Source organism: Siphateles boraxobius, unplaced genomic scaffold (genome assembly GCF_051911475.1).
Source record: "Siphateles boraxobius isolate OS27281-9 unplaced genomic scaffold, OSU_SipBor_1 55, whole genome shotgun sequence".
In the NCBI taxonomy this organism is placed as follows: domain Eukaryota; kingdom Metazoa; phylum Chordata; class Actinopteri; order Cypriniformes; family Leuciscidae; genus Siphateles; species Siphateles boraxobius.
In genome coordinates this window covers 7,042,335-7,064,151 of record NW_027509181.1, presented here as the reverse complement: position 1 = coordinate 7,064,151, position 21,817 = coordinate 7,042,335, and the positions used below count along the sequence as shown (strand labels likewise).

The window sequence follows — 21,817 nt, the reverse complement described above, 5'->3', positions numbered from 1 at the left end:
TCTGTAAACATTTGAGAAAGTTATTGTTATCATAGCGGGGACCCGACACATATCACTGAGAGCTGGTATCAGTTGTTTTTGGTTCACCTCGAGCCGCTGGAGGAGGGTGTGGGCCCTGGCGCTGTGGCAGAGGCCGAAGAGCTCTAACAGGGGGAGGGAGAGGGCGAGCTGGGCCCGTAGGCTTTGGTGGTTGTGGGGCCTGGCGTTTTTTGGTTGGTATCTGGGGGCTCGCAGCAAAAGAGTGGGATAGTCTAGTTCCAGCATGCACCAGTTGTTCCATTTTCTCTGAGAAGCACAGAAGTGGAGATGCTGGAGAGAGTGATAACGTTTCCGGTGAGAGGAATTGTTGCTCTGGTGTTATTGGAGGCTGTAATATGCTGTCCTGGTTTCCCTGGCTGTTTTCCAGAAAGTCGTCCTTGGGTGCTGTATCTTGGAGCAGTGCTGGTATGTCACAGTCTGTCTGTGGTGAGCTCTGTGGGCAGGGCTCAGCTGAGATTGTGTCCGTTAGCAGAGGTTGTTGTGGCTGAGTGGTGTTATCACTGTTCTTGTGTGATGTGTCAACCGCATTTCCATTCAGGTGCTGAAGTGAAATCCTGTGGTCATTCATTCTGTATCCAGGTGTGTGTGTGCCATTCAGGTTGAGTGGATTGGCACACATTGCAGAAGGATGACGGAGGGAGAAGTAGATATTGTCCTTTAGCACTCTTGAACCAAGTTTGTTTTGGTGGTGGCCATTCTGTTGAAACAGTTGCCTCTGACTCCAGAAAAGATTGAAGTTGTCAATAAAGTTCACTCCTTTTATATTCCAGGTTTTTTGCAGCGATGTATTAAGCCCAAGCAACCGTGAAAACCTGTTTGTTCCTCTTGCTGGGAGTGGTCCACTGATGAATGTCTGAACTTTCAGTCTTTAAAGTGTTTCAAAAAGTTCATTGAAATCCTTTTTAAGAAGTTCCGACTGCTCTTTATGAATATCATTCTTCCCCACATGAATGATGAGTCGATTTGCAGTCTTATGTTTCATCAGAATGTTCTCAAGTTCCCTGTTTACATCAGATGTTGTTGCTTGTGGAAGGCAGCACGTTGTTGTATCCCTGCTATTAATGTTTCTGATAACGGAGTCGCCCACTATCAGAGTCCTGGGCCCGGCTGCGCTCTGAGCTGAGTGCCGCTGTCTGGTCGACCTTGAGCCCCAGTTAGCATCAGTGTTAGCTACTGGCTGATTCAGTCTGTGTGCGATCACATTCATCAAATTTGGGGATTCCTCATTCATTAATACTTCAAATCTGTTCTCAAGATGTTTAGGCGGTGGTAGGAGACCAGTGTTTGCAGTCCTTGTCAGAGCCGTATCTGGGGTAGAGGATGCTACTGCAGTAATATGTGATCCTCGTGACAATCTGATGTCTCGAGTGCCTTTGGGTCTCGCACCCTGTTTGTGCCATCGATTAGTAAAACGATCGGCTTGTTTCTCTACACTCAGTATGGCCTGTTCGAGAAACACTAGATTCATGGGACTCACCGGCTGTATGCTGAGGACGTCCATGACGAAGCTCTGTTGTGTGTTCCGTCTGGTTTGGTGGTCCCGCAATTAACTTTGTTTCAAGAATTGCAATCCTTTGTAAAAGTCTGTGGCAGTTGGAGCAGCAAGTAGATTCCAGAGGAGGCATTTTCTTATCCTTATGAATGTAGGCAGTTGTGTTTTCTCTTCCCCGGAATGTAAGCTTTCAGTGGGAGGCTGGTCGAATAAAATAATTCTGTTTTTTTTTGTAGTAATCCAAGCGTTTGAGCACTGTGCTGATTTGCTGAAGTTAAAATTAGATGATAAAAGGAGATAAAATGTAGAAATATAAAAGCGATAGAGCAAAGCGCGGAGCAGTAAGCGAGAGCATCCGAACAGTAGCTGAGCAGCCCCCTTGCTTTCAACAGTAGATTAAGTCCAGTGTTGGGAGTAACGCATTACAAAAGTAATGCATTACAGTAACATATTACGTTTTGCTGTAACGCAGTAGTGTAAGGCATTACTAATCAATTTTCAGTAATATTTTACTCGGTACATGTTCGGTAAGGCTTGCGTTACAACAGACTTTTAGTTTTAATTGTAAAACAAACAAAAAAAACAGCAAGACCGCCAGGCATTAACGAATTAATGATGCAAGTAGGCTAAATTACCTGTTCGTGGTCAGTCAATAGCCGCGTGTGGTGTCCAAGTCTGTAATTAAAGACTAAATGGCAGCGTCTTATATATTTGTATAGCGATTTATTTTTTACAGGAGTGCCGTGAGCAGTGTTGGGAGTAACGCATTACAAAAGTAATGCATTACAGTAACATATTACGTTTTGCTGTAACGCAGTAGTGTAAGGCATTACTAATCAATTTTCAGTAATATTTTACTCGGTACATGTTCGGTAAGGCTTGCGTTACAACAGACTTTTAGTTTTAATTGTAAAACAAACAAACAAAAAAAAAAAACAGCAAGACCGCCAGGCATTAACGAATTAATGATGCAAGTAGGCTAAATTACCTGTTCGTGGTCAGTCAATAGCCGCGTGTGGTGTCCAAGTCTGTAATTAAAGACTAAATGGCAGCGTCTTATATATTTGTATAGCGATTTATTTTTTACAGGAGTGCCGTGAGGTATGATTTCGGTCTCTGTGCTCGCGCTGGCCAGTGGAAAAGCAGCTAATGGTGAAGATGGCATGAAGAAGATTATACATTCGCGAGATGGACGTATGAGCATTAGGCTATTCGTTCTGTGTTTTCTTTCTAAACAGTTAGGCTATGTTTATGTGGTATTTTTCATGTTTTCATCACGCAATCATGTTTTTGATGCCGTGGTGATGCGTTCATGTAAGGGCGGCGGCGCTGCCGTTAAAGCACCTAAAAGCTGTCACAAAGAACCGGCAAAAGCAATGATTATGAATATGTCAAATATAGCAAGGAGACATGTTGATTGTTTATTAATAAAGTCAAGATGAAGTTGACGATGCTGACTCGCGATCTTCGCAGTAGTGAATGCACCAGAGAGAAATGCACATTTCATAAGCAGAGAGCAGTCTGTTTTCTTTCGTTTTGAATTGTTCTGTTTACAAGTAGACATTTCAATATAGATACATTTTTCAGGTCCGTAAAATTAATACAAAACGAAATTCACTTTAAAGAAAGGCTTCGTGTCTTCTGTGAAAGTTTTAAAGCAGTATTTTAGTGCCGCTTCAGAGCGGTCGCGTCCGTAACGGAGAACTGTCACGTCTGTAACATTGTTTTTTCCTCATAAATGCGAACACGAAAAATAAAATAAAATGAATATTTTATGTTCTGTGGAGAGCCAACCCTTCTTCATTAGATTTGAGCAGTGTAATTCACAGAATTACAACAACAAAAATCGTTGCCTCCTAAAAGTTAAAGATTTTTTTTTGTCACACATGACTGTCGATTTCCCTAATATTAAATATAAAACGCATGTGTAGACTGATATTTTTCTAATGTCTGGACTCCTTTCTGGGAGGAGCCTATGGATAAACAGACGTTTCAATATTTTGGTATTAATGCATTTTCTGAGAATTTATATAATTATATAAGTTTTGACTGCAAGTCTGCAAATGTCTTGTCCATAACGCTGGAATTCCCAAATTTGAAATAATTTATCCTCAACTAGTTTTGTGGTGTAGGTCTACATATTTTATAATGTTAAGTTAACTTCAAATAGTAACTTAAAGATGTGGTAGCATTGGATCTGGACGGTATGGATAACGCTGTGAGTTGGAAGGGGTGTGTCGCCATTCTGCAGGTTCGTGGATCTGAGTGTCGCGATTTCGGTTTCATATCGCATTTCGTTACAGCCCTAGTCAATTTAGAATGTTAAGTTCTACTTCTGTAAAGTTATTTTGGTGAAAGTAACTCAAAAGTAATACAGGAGTAATGTAACGCATTACAATTCTGAGAGAGTAATATTGTAATGTAATGAATTACTTTTAAATAACAGTAACAAGTAACATATAATGTATTACAGTTTGGAAGTAACTTGCACAACACTGATTAAGTCAGGAGCACTAGTATGGGTATCTGAGTTTCACACCTCACCATTCCGTTGACGCTAACACGTCCAGGTGAAATAATCAGTGCGGGTCACATGACACTCAACTTAAGTAAACTGAACAATTATAATAAAATACAAATGGCCACCAAATTATGAAATTATCAAAATACAAAAATAGACATTTAAACTATAAGGTCAAAAAATAAATAAACATTAACCACCGAAATCACCAAAATGTCATAACCCACAGCTGACCTTCACGTCAGCTACACAGTGAGTGTGTCAATGAGTGTGTGTAATAGTGTGAGAAAGAGAGAGAAGCAACCCGGATCCTGACACTAACTTTATAAATTAACCACAGATTTGAGCTATAAACAACTACATTCTTCCCGAAAAACTATTAAAACTACATTTTGTGACACAATAAAGCCCCTTTCACACAGTGTGTTGATCCCGGGAAATTTCCAGAACACCTTCTGTGTGAACGCAAACACGACCCGGGATGTTACGCGCGCTGCGTAAACAAAAGCCGTAATCAATACCGTGTCATAATGATGGGACTGAAGCCAGGATCGTTCGCCAGCGTAAAACGGTACGTAATGCGCTAGTTTATGATCGAATCAGAGAAAAAAAATGCACAAGTGAAGTGAACTTTGAATTGGACACGAACGTGATACGGCCAATGTTTAGTGTTCCCTGCTTGTACGTTTTCTATGTTCCCTTTGTTTCCTGGTTGTTGTTATGTTTGCCTTTTTATTAAACTCCTGCACTTAGATCTGCCTCATCTCCGCAGGGTGAGCGCTGCTTGAGGACCATATTAGTGAGTTTTTGGACTTGGCTTACCAGACTCATTTTCCTGACAGTTCACTCATTTAATGTTTCTCTACGGAACTCAATAAACTATCAAAATCTTCTCAGTGATGGTCCTTGAGGTAACTTTTGTGAGTTTTTGGACTATGCTTTTCACTGTGGGCGAAGTTGAGGAGGAGCCGTCAACTAAAAATTTTTTTGGGGGGTATTCAACCAAAGCTCCGACAGCCGTGGAGTTTGGCCCACTGCGGACCCCAGCTTTCTTGGATGCCATGCCAGCGTCCTCAGCCATCATGACAGCCACACCTGAGTTTCCAGTGATCACGTCCCTGCACCCGAAGCTACAATGGCATGCCCAAGGCATTCAATACTGATTTCCAGTGTGACTGATCCGCTGCTGATATCAGTGTGAGCAGCAGGCATTCCCAATGCAGTACTCTCAAGCATGGCGGCCTTTGCGGTCTCAAGCCTGCTGTCGGCCTGTGCGCTCTCAAGCCTGCCAGTCTTAGCGCTGCCTGTCCCAGAGGTTTTTCCCATTTCCTCTGTGTTTCCTGTTATGGCGGCAGCCATTTTGTGTGTGGGATGCACACTCCTCATCTGTTTCTCCAGAGGCCGTGCTGGTATTCTCCTCTGAATTCTCTGTGTCCCCTGATGGCTCTGTTGTGTCCACGGAGGCTGACCCTGAACTTCCTGTTTTAGCCTGAAATGACCACGGAGGTCGTCCCTGAACTCCCTGCCTGCCCTGTTACGACCACAGAGGCTATTACTGAATTCACTGACTGTTTCATCTCGGCCAGAGAGGCCATTTTTAGTTCTCCTGTCTCGTCGGCTCCCCTGAAGTGGTCTTCTGTCCTGCCTGCTCCGCCGTGGTGGACTTCTGCTACGCCTGGTGGATTTCAGCTCTGCCTGCTCCACCGTGGTGGTCACCAGTCCCATCTGCTCTGCTGTGGTGGTCTTCTGCTCTTTCTTGGGGATCTTCATTCCCATCTGCACTGCTGTGGTTGTCTCCTGCTCCGCCCTGAGGATCTTCAGTCCCATCTGCACTGCTGTGTTGGTCATCTGCTCCACCATGGGTATCTTCAGTCCCATCTACTCTGCTGTAGTGGTCTCCAGCACCGTCGCCCTGGCCACCTGCTCTGCCCTGGCCCTTTTCCTCTCCAAAGACCTGGCCCACCATCCCTCCTCCTGGTCCGCCTCAGCCCCCTCCGCTTGGTAGTTCCGCTTAAGTAAGTTTGATTGATTCATTTAATCAAGTTATTAATTTAGGGGCTGTTTACACGACACCGTTTCTGTACCGAAAACAGAAAACCCTCAATGCATTCCAGCCGAATTAATAAAGTAAAAAATTTATTTAAAGGAAATTTACAACATGCCTTGCTTTTCTGTAAATCTAATGAGAGCCGATCTCAAGTTTAAGTTCCATTTTTAAGGCTTTTACTTTGGTTTCCAAGTTTGGCAGGCGCTTGCAGCAGCCAGTGTTAACATGTCCCCTTTATCATGATAAACTTCTTTCAGGTAAGTATATTAACTTGGCTACTCAGCTGCTAGTGCTAACTTCATCAGCGGTAAAGTTCAATTGGTGACGTGGCAGCTCGTCTTAAACAGCTGATTCAGAGACTGCAACACAGCATACTGTAACGCTTAAACAGTAGGACCGAATATCTCGCTGAATGGTCATACCAAAGCGTAAGTAGATTTATGTAACTGATTTTCCACAGTGCAGTGGTAAATTATTTTCAGCGTCGTTGATTCCACGCACATATGACCAGTTTGCAAAATACATACTAAAAACTGCGTTTCTGAATAGAATTTAAAACAAGCTTAAGAGCAAATTAAATATTAATTTGGCTTTATATGCATATTTCAGCTAGGATTCCTCATCTGCTCACTCAACATTGTGAGAGTGCCTTCCATCTTAAGGAGTACGCATTCAACTGGTTTTAAGCACTTCTTTAAATTCGTTATTGCTTCGACATTTATGGTGATTGTTTTTCCAATCTCTTCCGCTCGCGGAGGATCTCTTCTTACACCTAGATGATTGCAGACTTCAATAAAATAGGGGGCACATTATTTGAAGTATATTTCAGCTCGTTTTTGTAACATATGCAAATATATGACCATATCTTTAAGAAGAAGCTGAGCTTAAAGAGAGCAAGTTGGTCATTGAAGGTTATGCATATGCCTTAGTAGATTTGGTTATGAAGTGTATATATGTAGGGCTTAATGGGTATGTAGTAGGAGTATATTTACAAAAGAAAATAAATGATATATTTACAAATGCTGATAATTCTCTATAACTGTTTAAATTGTATATATATATATTTTATCATATCATCAATATCTTAATACCTAAGTTTAAGTTCTTTAATAATAGAAATACGGTACAATCGGCGTACTAAAAATTTCATGGCAACTAATTTAATCCACTGACATGTGTTATAGAAATATTTACGTAATAGGTATTTGGTACTAAACGCACAGAGAATGTAACTAAGGATGCTCAGGTTAAAGGTCATATACTTAGCCAAAACATGATGTACACCGTAGAACTAACAGTTATATGTTAGATTATAACATCCAAACCAATCACCAGAACACATCAGTCAAGGAGTTTTAAGTGACATATTTACTCATCTGTACGATTTAAATGTCATTTATTTTTCCATTCAAGGGACTCACTCGGTTGCCACGGCCAGCGCTCTCTCTGCCGTGAATAAAACTTTCCTTCTACGAAAGCAACTCGAGAGTAATGTCAGGTATATGTTTCGCAGCTGAGAAATGGTTTCTACGCTCAAAAGTCAACAACAGAATATCAAGTGGGATTGAGGTATTATCTTATGCCTTCACCTTACTTCAGGTAAGTATCGTATTAAGATTTAGCGGTAAGACGATTTACCAAGCCTGCTCAGGCTTCGTTCATCGGTGCTTCACAGAAATGATCCTATAGCGGCTGTTAACCTTTGGGTTCGAAGACAAGGCTCCCTACTTAAATTGTATTTCTACATTATTTGTTATAACCTTCACTTCTCTTTTCAGTTTCCTCTATTTCCCATTCTGATTATGGCCGGTTGTTCTTCCTCATCAACATTTACGAAATTGATGCGTGATGGGTTTCCGGTGTCCCCAGGGTGTGCGTGAAAGGTTGGTTCGGAATGCCCCACAGATATTTTCATATAGTATGCTGAAATTGTCATTCGAGGGGGAGTAAAGCGCATAGTTTTTGTCTGTCTCTTTGCATGCAGTCAGGCTGTGGCTCCCGGCACAGGGGGTAGAGTTTCAACAGCTTTTTTGCAGTTTTGATTACCTCTCACAGACAAATTTCTAAACTTTTAGCTTCACGTTCAAACCGGAGTCAGATAAAGATGGAGAAACTCATGAGGCATCAAACATGTAGAGAACATTCCTGTACAGACCATTTCCTGAACAGACCTGTCTATGTGTGGCCTATCGTGGCTATATCTGTGGTCTATCGAGACCTGTCTATGTGTGACCTATCGTGTCTATATATGTGTGCTCTATCGAGACCTGTCTATGTGTGGCCTATCGTGGCTAAATCTGTGGTCTATCGAGACCTGTCTATGTCTGGCCTATCGTGGCTATATCTGTGGTCTATAGAGACCTGTCTATGTGTGGCCTATCGTGGCTATATCTGTGGTCTATCGAGACCTGTCTATGTGTGACCTATCGTGACTATATATGTGTACTCTATCGAGACCTGTCTATGTGTGGCCTATCGTGGCTATATCTGTGGTCTATCGAGACCTGTCTATGTCTGGCCTATTGTGGCTATATCTGTGGTCTATCAAGACCTGTCTATGTCTGCCTATCGTGGCTATATCTGTGGTCTATCGAGACCTGTCTATGTGTGGCCTATCGTGGCTATATCTGCGGTCTATCGAGACCATTCTATGTGTGGCCTATCGTGGCTATATCTGCGGCCTATCGAGACCATTCTATGTGTGGCCTATCGTGGCTATATCTGCGGTCTATCGAGACCTGTCTATGTGTGGCCTATCGTGGCTATATCTGTGGTCTATTGAGACCTTTCTATGTCTGACTATCATGGCTATATCTGTGGTTTTATCGAGACCTGTCTATGTCTGGCCTATCGTGGCTATATCTGTGGTCTATCGAGACCTGTCTATGTGTGGCCTATCGTGGCTATATGTGTGGTCTATCGAGACCTGTCTATGCGTGGCTTATCGTGGCTATATCCGTGGCCTATCGTGGCAATATCTGTGGTCTATCGAGACTTGTCTATGTGTGGCCTATCGTGGCTATATCTGTGGTCTATCGAGACCTAGCTATCATGGCTATATCTGTGGTCTATCGAGACCTGTCTATGTCTGGCTATCATGGCTATATCTGTGGTCTATCAAGACCTGTCTATGTGTGGTCTATTGTGGCTATATTTGTGGTCTATCGAGACCTGTCTATGTCTGGCCATCGTGGCTATATCTATGTGGTCTATCAAGACCTGTCTATGTACGGCTCAAGCGGCAATGTCCGTATTATAAAAAAAAAAAATCATAGGCATATGAGGATTTCATCTAACGTGCATCATGCTAATTATGGTAACCCCCTTTTCAGGAACCACAGGATTCACGACCAGTGGGTATACTTTCGTCTACCAATTTTTGGGGGTAGGGCTGGCCCCGTCCCGGTGGATCTACAATCCACCTACTTTTGGGGGGGTCGGCTGCGCCCCTGCCTTCGTCTTCAGGCAGGAGATGCTGATCCGCTACCCTCGGATTACGAACTATGGACGGGGCCTACGCCAAAGAACTTTATAAATAATTGCTTGCTGGGCTGCCAATAAATGGATGCATTGTTACATAATTTTATCTCCCGAGTCTTTCTGGTAGAAATGAAAGCTTTAGCATAAGTTCTGCCAGGAAGACTTAATTACTGCGTCATTTAAATACCTTCACATCTATTCAATCACGTCCTTATTCTTACTGTATAAAAGATTGGTACTTACACATGTTTGAGTTCGCAGATGCCGACGTGACAACAACCTCCACCCTCCCCACCACCACCTGGATGGTCCTGTCTATACTTCCCGGGGGAGTCGGCTGCGCCCCTGCCTCCGCTTCACGCAGGAGATGCTGATCGACTACCCTCGGATTACGAACTATGGACGGGGCCTACGCCAAAGAACTTGATAAAATAAATAATTGAAAATTATTCAATTATTATTTAAAATAAATAATTGCTTGCTGGGCTGCCAATAAATGGATGCTTTGTTACATCATTTTATCTCCTGAGTCTTTCTGGTAGAAATATGTGTCACGATACCACATACAGGAAACAGGGGTAGATCCAATAGCAGTTTATTAGGGTAATCCAAAATCATAAAACCAGTCCAGGCAGGGGTCAAAATCCATATAAGCAATCCATAAACAAGAAACAAAACAAGAACAGGCAAGAAAACAGACCTCCAAAGTGGTGTGACGAATAACAAGGACTCCGTAACAAACACTAAACAGGCAGGGTATTTATACACACAGAAACTAACAATCATGATGGGGAACAGCTGAGTGCAATGAACAGTGATGAGTGCAGACAAGGATTGTGGGGGATGCAGTTCCTAATGTGAATGACACCGTGGGGGAAGAGGACCTCTAGTGGACACCAGGGAAACGCACACCAGACACTGTGACATAACCCCCCTCTACAGAGCGGCTACCAGACGTTCCACTACGCAACTTCAAAACAAACAAGAGTCCAGGAGGGAGGTGGAATGGTGGAGGATCAGGGGAAGGGATGGGGGGCCAGGTCCATGGAGGGAGAGCAGAGAGTCCATCGGGCGGCCAGGGCGAAGCAGACAGTTCATCGGGCGGCCAGGGCGAAACAGAAAGTCCAAGGGCGGCCAGGGCGAAGCAGACGACCCATCGGGCAGCCAGGGCGAAGCAGACAACCCATCGAGCGGCCAGGGCGAGGCAGACGACCCATCGGGCGGCCGGGGCGAGGCAGACGACTCATCGGGCGGCCAGGGCGAGGCAGACGACCCATCGGGCGGCCAGGGCGAAGCGGACGACCCATCGGGCGGCCAGGGCGGTGAAGACCCCTCGGGCGGCCAGGGAGGTGAAGACCCCTCGGGCGGCCAGGGCGGTGAAGACCCCTCGGGCGGCCAGGGCGGTGAAGACCCCCCGGGCGGCCAGGGCGGTGAAGACCCCTCGGGCGGCCAGGGCGATGAAGACCCTTCGGGCGGCCATGGCGGTGAAGACCCTTCAGGCGGCCACGGCGGTGAAGGCTCTGGGTTGGACGGGACCAGCGGTGAAGGCTCTGGGTTGGACGGGACCAGCGGTGAAGGCTCTGGGCTGGACGGGACCAGCGGTGAAGGCTCTGGGCTGGACGGGACCAGCGGTGAAGGCTCTGGGCTGGACGGGACCAGCGGTGAAGGCTCTGGGCTGGACGGGACCAGCGGTGAAGGCTCTGGGCTGGACGGGACCAGCGGTGAAGGCTCTGGGCTGGACGGGACCAGCGGTGAAGGCTCTGGGCTGGACGGGACCAGCGGTGAAGGCTCTGGGCTGGACGGGAACAGCGGTGAAGGGTCTGGGCTGGACGGGAACAGCAGTGAAGGCTCTGGGCTGGACGGGACCAGCGGTGAAGGCTCTGGGCTGGACGGGACCAGCGGTGAAGGCTCTGGGCTGGACGGGACCAGCGGTGAAGGCTCTTGGAGAGTGCTAGCGAGCAGCTCGAGCGGAGCTAGCAAGGCGAGGCATCTGGGTGACGCCGTCAGGGCGAGACGCTTGGGTGGCGCTGCCAGGGCGAGACGCTTGGGTGGCGCCGTCAGGGATAGACGCTTGGGTGGCGCCGTCAGGGATAGACGCTTGGGTGGCACCGTCAGGGCGAGACGCTTGGGTGGCACCGTCAGGGCGAGATGCGTGGCTGCCGCCGTCAGGCCTTGTGGGATTGCAGATGTAACAGGAACAGTCTCTGGAACGACAGAAGTGACGTGAACAGTCTGTGGATCGGCAGAAGTGACGTGAACAGTCTCTGGTTCGGCAGAAGGGACGTGAACAGTCTCTGGTTCGGCAGAAGTGACGTGTACAGTCTCTGGTTCGGCAGAAGTGACGTGAACAGTCTCTGGTTCGGCAGATGTGACGTGAACAGTCTCTGGTTCGGCAGAAGTGACGTGAACAGTCTCTGGTTCGGCAGAAGTGATGTGAACAGTCTCTGGTTGGGCAGAAGTTACGTGAACAGTCTCTGGTTCGACAGAAGTGATGTGAACAGTCTCTGGATCGGCAGAAGTGACGTGAACAGTCCCTGGATCGGCAGAAGTGACAGTAGACGTCTCTTTATTCCTCTTCCTCCACCTACGATGGCAAGACGGTGGCATCGAGCCCACCACCTTTGGGGAAGTTACAATCTCCGGCAAGGGCATGGCGGCCATCTTATCACGAGACACACGCGCAGGGTCGGCCATCCAATAAGGAGATAACGGTGTAGGCTCAGTCATCCTATTAGGAGACACAGGCGAGACTGGTGTATCCCACTGGCTCCGATGATGACGGTATCTGGTGAACCCCCAAAAGTCCAGAATCTCCAGCCCCTTCATCTCCCACCCAGGTAATGGGTCATCAAGACAGAAATTAAAAATGTCCTTCAATGCTGTGTCATTGTAGTCCATTCCTCTAGAGAGAGTCCAAAAAGTCTGAGCCAGACCACCCACCGTCTGTCCCTGCTGGCGTAGGTCCATCAAATTTTGGACTCGTCCCCTCCTCTCCTTCTCCGTGTTAGGGGGAAGGATATGGAACCCCATAATGCTGGATCTTTATGTGAAGGAGTCCTTCTGGAAAACATAGGAAACATAGGAAACAGGGGTAGATCCAATAGCAGTTTAATAGTAGGGGTGGGGGAAAAAATCGATTCTTAGATGCATCGCGATGCGGACGTGGACGATTCTGAATCGATTCACAAATGTCAAAAATCGATTTTCAAAAAAAAAAAATTTTTTTTTTTTAGATATGTAGCCTATTTATAATGACGTAATATTGACGGAACGCAAAAGACGGAACTCTGAAGCGCGGAAGTGCAGTGCCCGGACCGTCTGTCTGTGGCGTGCGCACATAACAGAGACGCGATAGCGCGAAATCCAAACACCCTCCTCGTTAAAAGCTGACGTGTGGAAATATTTTGGCTTCTATGAAGTTGAAGGGGGAAAGGAGCTGGACAAGAGCCACACTAGTTGTAAGCTTTGTAGAATAAAACTAAAATATTTCGGCAACACGACAAATATGAGAAGCCATATGACACGTTTCCACCCAGAGGAGGAAAAACACTCGGCTGTACCAGAGCCGTTTCTCTCTATGGCTCTGGGCTGTACCGGTGTTCAGACGATTTCTGCTGCCTTGTCGAAAAATGCTACCCAAACGCGAATCGATCATAGATAATGTTGATTCATTCTCTATTGTTTCCATAATGGTGTAAATCTCACAATATTATAACATCGTTATTTCATTTTAATCAGGGTAAGTGTATGGGGAGCATATTTGGATATTTTAAATGAACTAGCAATTATCACATTTGATATAACAAGTAAAAATGATATTATTATATGAAATAAAATTATAATAAAATTTGAAGTTAAGAGTACAGTATAATGTACTGTTTTTATTTTTAAAACGGTGTGAAAAGTAAAAATTATCATCAAATATTCATCTTTGACCTGTCAAAGTTTCCTACAAGTCTCCACAGCAAGGATGCATAGATTTATGGGCGTGGTAAGCAGAAGAAAAATGAGCCTGCCGACTCTGCACATGCACCAGTAAGTAGCACATCTCGATGGGTAGCATGAATCGTCAGAACACCTGTTGTTGTTATATTATTAATTTACTACAAGTATGCTGCTAGTTCAGGCACACATTTATTTTCCTGTTGGTTCTTTGCAATGTTAATAAAATATATTGTACGTTAATTCTTTATGGGTCATTACTTTGTACTTTTAAAGCAAAGTATTTATATTCACACACACACACACACACACACACACACAAAAGATTCAGATAATCGATAATCGCTTTTGAATCGAATCGCAGGCCTCTGAATCGTAATCGAATCGAATCGTGAGGTGCCTAGAGATTCCCACCCCTATTTAATAGGGTAATCCAAAATCATAAAACCAGTCCAGACAGGGGTCAAAATCCATATAAGTAATCCATAAACAAGAAACAAAACAAGAACAGGCAAGAACACAGACCTCCAAAGTGGTGTGACAAATAACAAGGACTCCGTAACAAACACTAAACAGGCAGGGTATTTATACACACAGAAACTAACAATCATGATGGGGAACAGCTGAGTGCAATGAACAGTGATGAGTGCAGACAAGGATTGTGGGGGGTGCAGTTCCTAATGTGAATGACACTGTGAGGGAAGAGGATCTCTAGTGGACACCAGGGAAACACACACCAGACACTGTGACAATATATCCTCAATGGTGTACAAAAACCCCTGCCAATGATCTGACTTAAAAACGAAGAATTTATAATCTTTATATACATGTAACTGGTAGGTCCACGGTGGCTACCATGTAGTTCCGCCATCTTGAAAAACTATAATAGCAGAGAGGGTCAAAAAGTACTAGGCCAACACGTTTCCACAACGCGTTTTCGTTCAGAGCCAGCGTCACGTAACTGAAAGCAGCAGAAACGGAGGAGCAGAGCAGTGAGAGGCTCTTGTCACTGCCCCAGCAAGTTTTAAAGGCTGCATTGCACTGTTATTATTCATACTGTAACATTTGTTTGTTCGTTGTGTCAAGTTGCAGTTTGTTTGAAATAACAAACCTGTTCACCCGAAGGAAAACTCGACGAAGTGCTATTAGAAGACATCCTGTCATAGCTTTTTGGTACATAACAGCTACCGTAGATGCAACACGCATTTGAAAAAGCGAGGCGCTGGAGAGCACAATTCGTTTGAATGCAAAATACAATTTCACCGCTAGATGGGAGAACCTCCCTCCTCCTCATCCGCGCACTAACCCCCCAAACCCCACCCCCAAATCCTTCTTGTCGGTCATTGGCTGGAAAAGTTTATTATGTTTCATTGTGCGGGTAAGCCCAGTTTGTTTTTGTTGCCGTTTTGGGAGCCTGGGGTGTCTGCAGAGACCCGTTTTTTTTACAGTGTGTTCAGGGGACAGGCAGCTAGCGGATAGTGAGGAGATGTTTGCTGTATGTGGCAAAACATTTTTTTGGCCTAAAAAACGTGTGACATCGCTTAGAACAGCTTTAAAGAAACACACCTGATCTGAGGACTCAAATCAATCTGTTCCACAGAAACAAACAGGGAGAGAAGGAGGAGAACTGAACTAATTAACAGACTAAGATTAACAAGGAAACTCATTAATGAACAGAACAGAGAAACAAATCAACAAACAAACTCAAAACGTCTCGGTTACATATGGTAACCCTCGTTCCCTTAAGGTGGGAACGGAGACATAGGTCGTGACTGACCAATAGGAATCTCGTTAGAGAGGCAATCTACTTCGAGTGAAACTAAAACAAGCCAATACACATTGGTGTGCAATCATTTGCATCAGCTGCGCGCCCTCGTTAGCGTGGGTATAAACGAGCAGCTGGTGGATTGCACTTCAGTTTTCGCTGAGGAGCCAACCTGATAAGCTGGCCGTCCCGGCAGGAGACAGCAGATGTGGCGACGGGACCTACGTATTCCAAGTGTTGGCTCCAAAGCGAAAAACTGAAGTGCAATCCACCAGCTGCTCGTTTATACCTGCGCTAACGAGGGCCCGCAGCTGATGCAAATGATTCCACACCAATGTGTATTGGCTTGTTTTAGTTTCACTTGAAGTAGATTGCCTCTCTAACGAGATTCCTATTGGTTGGTCACGACCTACGTTGTAGTGACCGACTGATAGGGAACGTGACAATATATCAACCATTTAACTCTGTTACAAAAGTTCTTAAAGCAATGTTTTAAATCATCACATGAAATAGCTGTATATAAAAAAGTAATTAATTAGTAATTAAAAGTAATTTAGTAATTAATTTAGGCTAAATCGGCAACCATGTTGCCCAGCTGTTTTTTAAATTTATTTTTCATTTAATTTTGATTTTTATTTACTAGCAAATAAAAAATAACAAAAATTGCAAACTTACAAAATAAACTACTAAAATACAATTATTAATGTTTAGTTTGACATCATGCATTGAAACCCAACATTTTGTTTTAGACGCTATTTTGTTCCATATTCATAGAAAGTGCCAAATAAAACATAGTAAACAAACACTTGTTCATGGAGTGTGAGCCCCAGTTCACACCAGAACATAAGCAAAGCCCATACAGTTAAATGTGATTCATAAGCCATTCTGCCAATCTGCACACCTGTCACATGTAAGTCCTGGCCCGCCCTTAGGCTCCTAGTGAATCCATTATAAAGCTCATAATCACAGGACACAAGGCTGCTAACCACCTACAGATAGATGTCAAGCCAATCGCACTCAAGATAATGACTCAATAGATTTCCTCCAGCTAAATGATCTATAAGCTCATATTTCATACATTTTCCTTTTATAACATAGCTTTCATTTCTGAACAGACCACCAAAAAGGAATATACAAGGCTACAGAATGTGCTACATGCACGCTTACAAGTTTGATTTTCTAATGACTTTCTTGAACTTGAGAATGACTATTAATGCAATTTGCAATTTAAAATGCCCTAACCCAATTTAAATAAAGACAAAAAAGACAATACTTTAAAGTACATTTTGAAAAGTACATTTACACATTTTAGAGTACATTTTCTACCGTGTTATTTGAAATTATATTAAAAAGCCAATATTATATAAGTTAATACATTTCAAATGTAATAAAATTGCAACTTCATCATTACAAATGTGTAATTACGCATATATTTTAATACATGGGCACGTAACTTACATTCGCAGCCTGACTCATACGAGTATTCATGTGCGGCGGCTCGCTGACAGCAACAGCTGGCTGTTTTGAATGAGACGACCCGGTAACTGTGAACGGGGAACGCTTTATGAACATTCTGTGACGCGCAAGTAGCGCCGGGGACAGTGTGTCTGTTCGTATGTCTGTAAGTAAGAGTGAGCGCTCGTGAGCGGGCACTTGAATTACACACATAACCTGATTTATACGAGCTTGAACTGGCCGTGTGACAGAGCGGCCATAAGATGGACACGAGCGCGAGTTCGCGGGCGAATTTAATAACTCGGAGCGTTATTAACCAATTGATCCAGTTAACCAATTGATCCATATATAAGGCGCTCCGGATTATAAGGCGCAGTGTCGTTTTTTGAGAAAATTAAAGGCTTTTAAGTGCGCCTTATAGTGCGGAAAATACGGTACTTTCAGTCCTGTTGCTTATATGAATAAATAACAGGAGTGAGTTAAAGTAACAGGAGTGAGTAGAGTCCTCTGTTTTGTTGATTTCATACTGTAAATATTAGTTTATATAACACTATTCACCTGAATTATGAGTTTTAAGGTTGCAATTACTTATATTGTAGACATTAGCATTAGTTTTATAATGTGAACTCCATACTTCCAGGAAGCCAGTCCACCACGAGGTAACTTAAACGTTGTGTCTTTGTCTTTCTTATATTTTGTAGAAAATGGAGAAAACCCATACTATGCAGGTGCCAGAAACACCCACCTATGGCATATTGCGATGGAAGGAGCGAAACACACCCGCAACCCTCTCTTTTCCCCCTTTTTTGTCTTAATTTCCCTCTTTCTCCCTCCATCTCTCTTCTTCTCTCTCTCCTTCTTTCTCTTTCCACCTCCTTCTCTGTGAAGTACTTCTAGCACATAGTACATCACTTCAACACAGAAATCTTATGCACACACAGGCATGTAGACTCTCTCCAATACACACACACATATGGACGCTCATTCCTGTTACCAAGTGTTCATTCCTGTTACAATGTGTTCATTCCTGTTACAAAGTGTTCATTCCTGTTACTTTTTTTTTTCTAAAAAAATAAAGTTAAACCAGTGTTTTTATCAGTTTTGTTTGGACCATCATTTATACAATAGTTTAATAAATTAAATTATTAAATCAATTATAAACTTGAGGGTTCGGTCTTCTTTAAAATTAAAAAATGGCTTTGTGTTTTTTATTAAAATACACCTTGCCTTAATATATAGTGATTTTTTTTCACAAATATCAATTATTTGAACATATAACCAACAATTTCTTTAAAATAAACACTTTCTTGTGGGGAAAACAAAGGAATTAATTGACATGCTTTTAAACATGCTTTTTAAATGGCACATGAGTTTCGGTAACAGGACTGAGAAAATATGTGTCCATCTTCTGCTTAAACCTTGTAAAAAAAAAAAATAATAAAAAAGTTGGCTGAGATTGACCAATACACATTTTGAATAGTTAAAGGTGCAGTGTGTGACTTTTAGCGACATCTAGCGGTTCGGTTGCGAGTTTACACTAAGGGCTCATCCCACCGCTCACCCCTCCCTTTCGAAGAAGCTACCGTGTCTCAAACGGGACAAACATCGTCGTCTGAGACGGCAGAGAATAGCCAGAGTAAACCAAGTTTCTGTACCACAGTCCATTATGGACCACATCATGGATAAAGTTTACAAAGCCATAGTCAGGTGAGGATCAAGGGTCTTAATATATAATATAATAATAGTAATCAGCTGATTGTCTCACGAACGTAACCAGCCCATTTCTCCCCACATAGAAAACCCATAATACAGCGAGGGAGAAGAACCACATGAAACTATGCAACTATATATTTTTTCTAACAGGGTAGTAAAAGTTTAGCTGGCTAATATGAGCTGTTACTGTGGCTGAGCTGGTTAAAGCGTTAGCTGCTAAGCCTTGTTTATACTGGACGCGTCCGCATGAGCCCACAGGTGCGTGCGGCAAAAATAACGTGATTGTAACAGCGCGCGCGCCTCCGCATCCCCTAGACACCATTTACTACACAAAATAGGCTTTTTTTCTCTGATTTGGGAAATCGATCGACTTAAAATGCTTCCCAGATCGACGGGTTGGTGATTCCTGTAACTGTTTTACGGTCAATGACAAGAGTGCTAATCAGCTGTCTCACGAACGTAACCAGCACATTTATCCCCACATAGCAAAGACATAACACAGCGAGGGAGAAGAATTAAGTTACATGAAACAATCCAACTACATATTTTACACCACTGACAAGGGAAAAGTCATTACTCACGGTGTTTATGGCTAGCTTCTAGCTTTCTGCGGCTTCTCTTTCAAGGTAGTGACGAAACGCGCTCTGTAACGCTGTTTGTTCGCTGTCGGCTACGGTAGAAACATGACGTCATCACAATATGTCGACCTTCATAGAAGGGGATTCCCGCGCCTATGTATATATAAATGCCTCATTCTAAGGTAATAAAAACATTACGGTTTATTAAGTAAGTTCTTTATACACCACTGAACACATAGTTATGGATGTCATATTGCATTTCTGTTAATAGTCAAGTCAAGTCACCTTTATTTATATAGCGCTTTTTACAATACAGATTGTATCAAAGCAGCTTCACAGTGATAACATGAAAATAATATAACAGAGTTTGTTTCTCAATAATATCAATAATATTATTGAATAATAAATGTCCCCAACTAAGCAAGCCAAAAGACAAGGCAACAGTGGCAAGGAACCAAAACTCCATCAGGTGCAAGAATGGAGAAAAAAACCTTGGGAGAAACCAGACTCAGTCGGAGGGCCAGTTCTCCTCTGGCCAACGAAGGAACAGTGCATGATTTATGATTCGGGCAGCATTAGTCAGATTGGATCGGAACATTTAGAATATTTATCCATTTCCATCATTTGGAAGTCCAAGTAATCACGCCGGTGTTGAGACGAGTTGTTGAGGATCAGTGCCGTCCACCATAGAGGGTCCATATCGCCGGTGTTGAGTCGTCTCTTCACAGGCTTTGTGATTGGGGTATCTGAAGTCTCTGTGAAAGGCTGGATACAAACTGGAGCTGACGAACGCCGTTTTTCTCTGGACTCGCGTCCCGAGATAACAGCAGAAAAGCAAAAAGGGAAAATAATTAGCGTAGCTGCTGTTCATAATGATTTCCATAACACGGGCGTAAATGATAAAAAACATGAAGACAGTGATTCTTGCGTCCCAGAGTCACCCCCTCCGTCACCCACTCAACTCAGCCCTGCTTACTGACCTCTACATCCCTCCTGCTGCTAGATACTCAAAATTTTCACACATTGCACCTTTAAATATGTGTAGTATTAGATTCAGTGTTGAAAAAAGATAAAAAATCAAGTTTAATTTGGAGTTACAACAAGCAAATGTCATCCATTCGGTGGATGGCGCGCGCGCATCGTGTCCCTTCACGTTTTCCCACATCAGGAGAAAGACCGACAGCGATGTTGGTCAAACTACATAATTTTCAAGACAAGGCGCGCATCCTGCAAGCAGCGAGAGCCGCAAGTCAGCTGGTCTACATCTACAAACGCCAAAATATCTCTATCTTTGAAGACTTTTCTGTGGCTATCCACCTTATTCTGCTCTAAACAATGGGCGCCGCCATGACGACGACTCCGGTTGCCTGCCTTCCGGTTTGTACTGTATTAGCAGTGAGAGAATGAGTTCAGGCTCTACATGTGCTGTTGTTGGTTGTTTTAACAATTCATAGAAGATAAAAAAACTTTTTAGAAACTGGGTGCTTTGAGCATAAGATAAAAAGGAGAGAATGCCTATATCCGTTTCGTATCAGCTACATTCAATACTAGAGAGTAGACGTTTTTGGTTAGCTGCGCTAAAACTGAAGCATTCAACGAAAAAGGTGTAATACGTTACAAGTAGGGATGGGCATTTCAAGCAAAAATAATATTCGAAGATCGCTGGGTATTATGTAATTAATATTCGAGAATCGCACCCCTCCATCACATAACGCACACATGCATGTATAGGCTATAGGCTACACACCAGAGCACATGAGCAAACCGGAGCAGTGTGACGCTTAAATATAAGTTAAAAAAAAAAACATACGTTTTATATTTAAGTTTCACAATATAATGTTTTTTTTTATTTCATCTATGTTGATTATATGAAAAGGGAACCGCATAAGATGAGTCAGATATGATCATAAGATGCCCAATATATCGGAAAACATTTGGAATGGCTCAGACATGATTTTGACCACTTATCAAGTTTTGTTTTGTAGAAAGCCTTTCTTTAAAGTGAATTTCGTTTAGTATTAATTGTATCTTCATTTTTATCAATGTTTTATATACAAATTGCCCGGAATAATAAATAAGAAGCACAAATAGTAGATATACAGGACACGGAGGCGCGGGCGCGTTAATCAATGGAACATTAATCAACGAAACTCAGTGTATAAGTTACTTGCCTCGCATACATGATAAGTATATCTATAGAAAGCTTGAAATGTGTACTTTTAAACAAAAATTAAAAACGAGCAGAAATGGGCTGCTCTCTGCTTATGTATAGGTTAATTCGTATGAAGTGTGCATTTCTCTCTATAGGCGCGAAGATGGCGAGTCAGCATCATCAAATTTATCTTTGCAGTCCACACTTACAGAAAACACTAGTTATTAATAAACAATTCAAATGTTTAATGCATAATCATTACTTTTGCCAGGTTTTTTTTGTGGCAAGCTTATGCGTGCGTTGAGATGCAGAATAGGCAATATATTACGAAAAGGCTCATTATGGTTTAGCATTGTCTCCCATATAGTATACATAACTCCCAACCCAACTTCAGTCGTGCACGGGCAGGGGCAGCCCTACTTATGTCACATATTTTCTAACCAGTACATCACTGCGGCGTTCTGAGCAAGCGGCGCTTAATCTTCATAATGCTTCGAACCGGAAAAGGACAACCGGCTTCCGGTTCAAACCCGCTATGAATCATGGGTAAATTCGCTAACCAGGAAAAAGGTGGATAGTGAGGAAAAGACAAGCCTTTGGAAACATAGGCTGCATCCCAATTCGCCTACTCAT

General features: G+C 43.2%; 1 protein-coding gene across 1 annotated transcript in view; it reads left to right on the top strand.

Annotated features, from left to right (window-relative positions):
- Positions 1-328: 328 nt before the first annotated feature.
- Positions 329-21,817, top strand: part of dnajc9 (DnaJ (Hsp40) homolog, subfamily C, member 9) — a 298,727-nt gene continuing 277,238 nt past the window's right edge. Inside the window, exon 1 of the mRNA XM_077205982.1 lies at positions 329-333. The gene's annotated coding sequence lies outside the window, so the exon portion shown is untranslated. The remainder of the gene's footprint in view (positions 334-21,817) is intronic.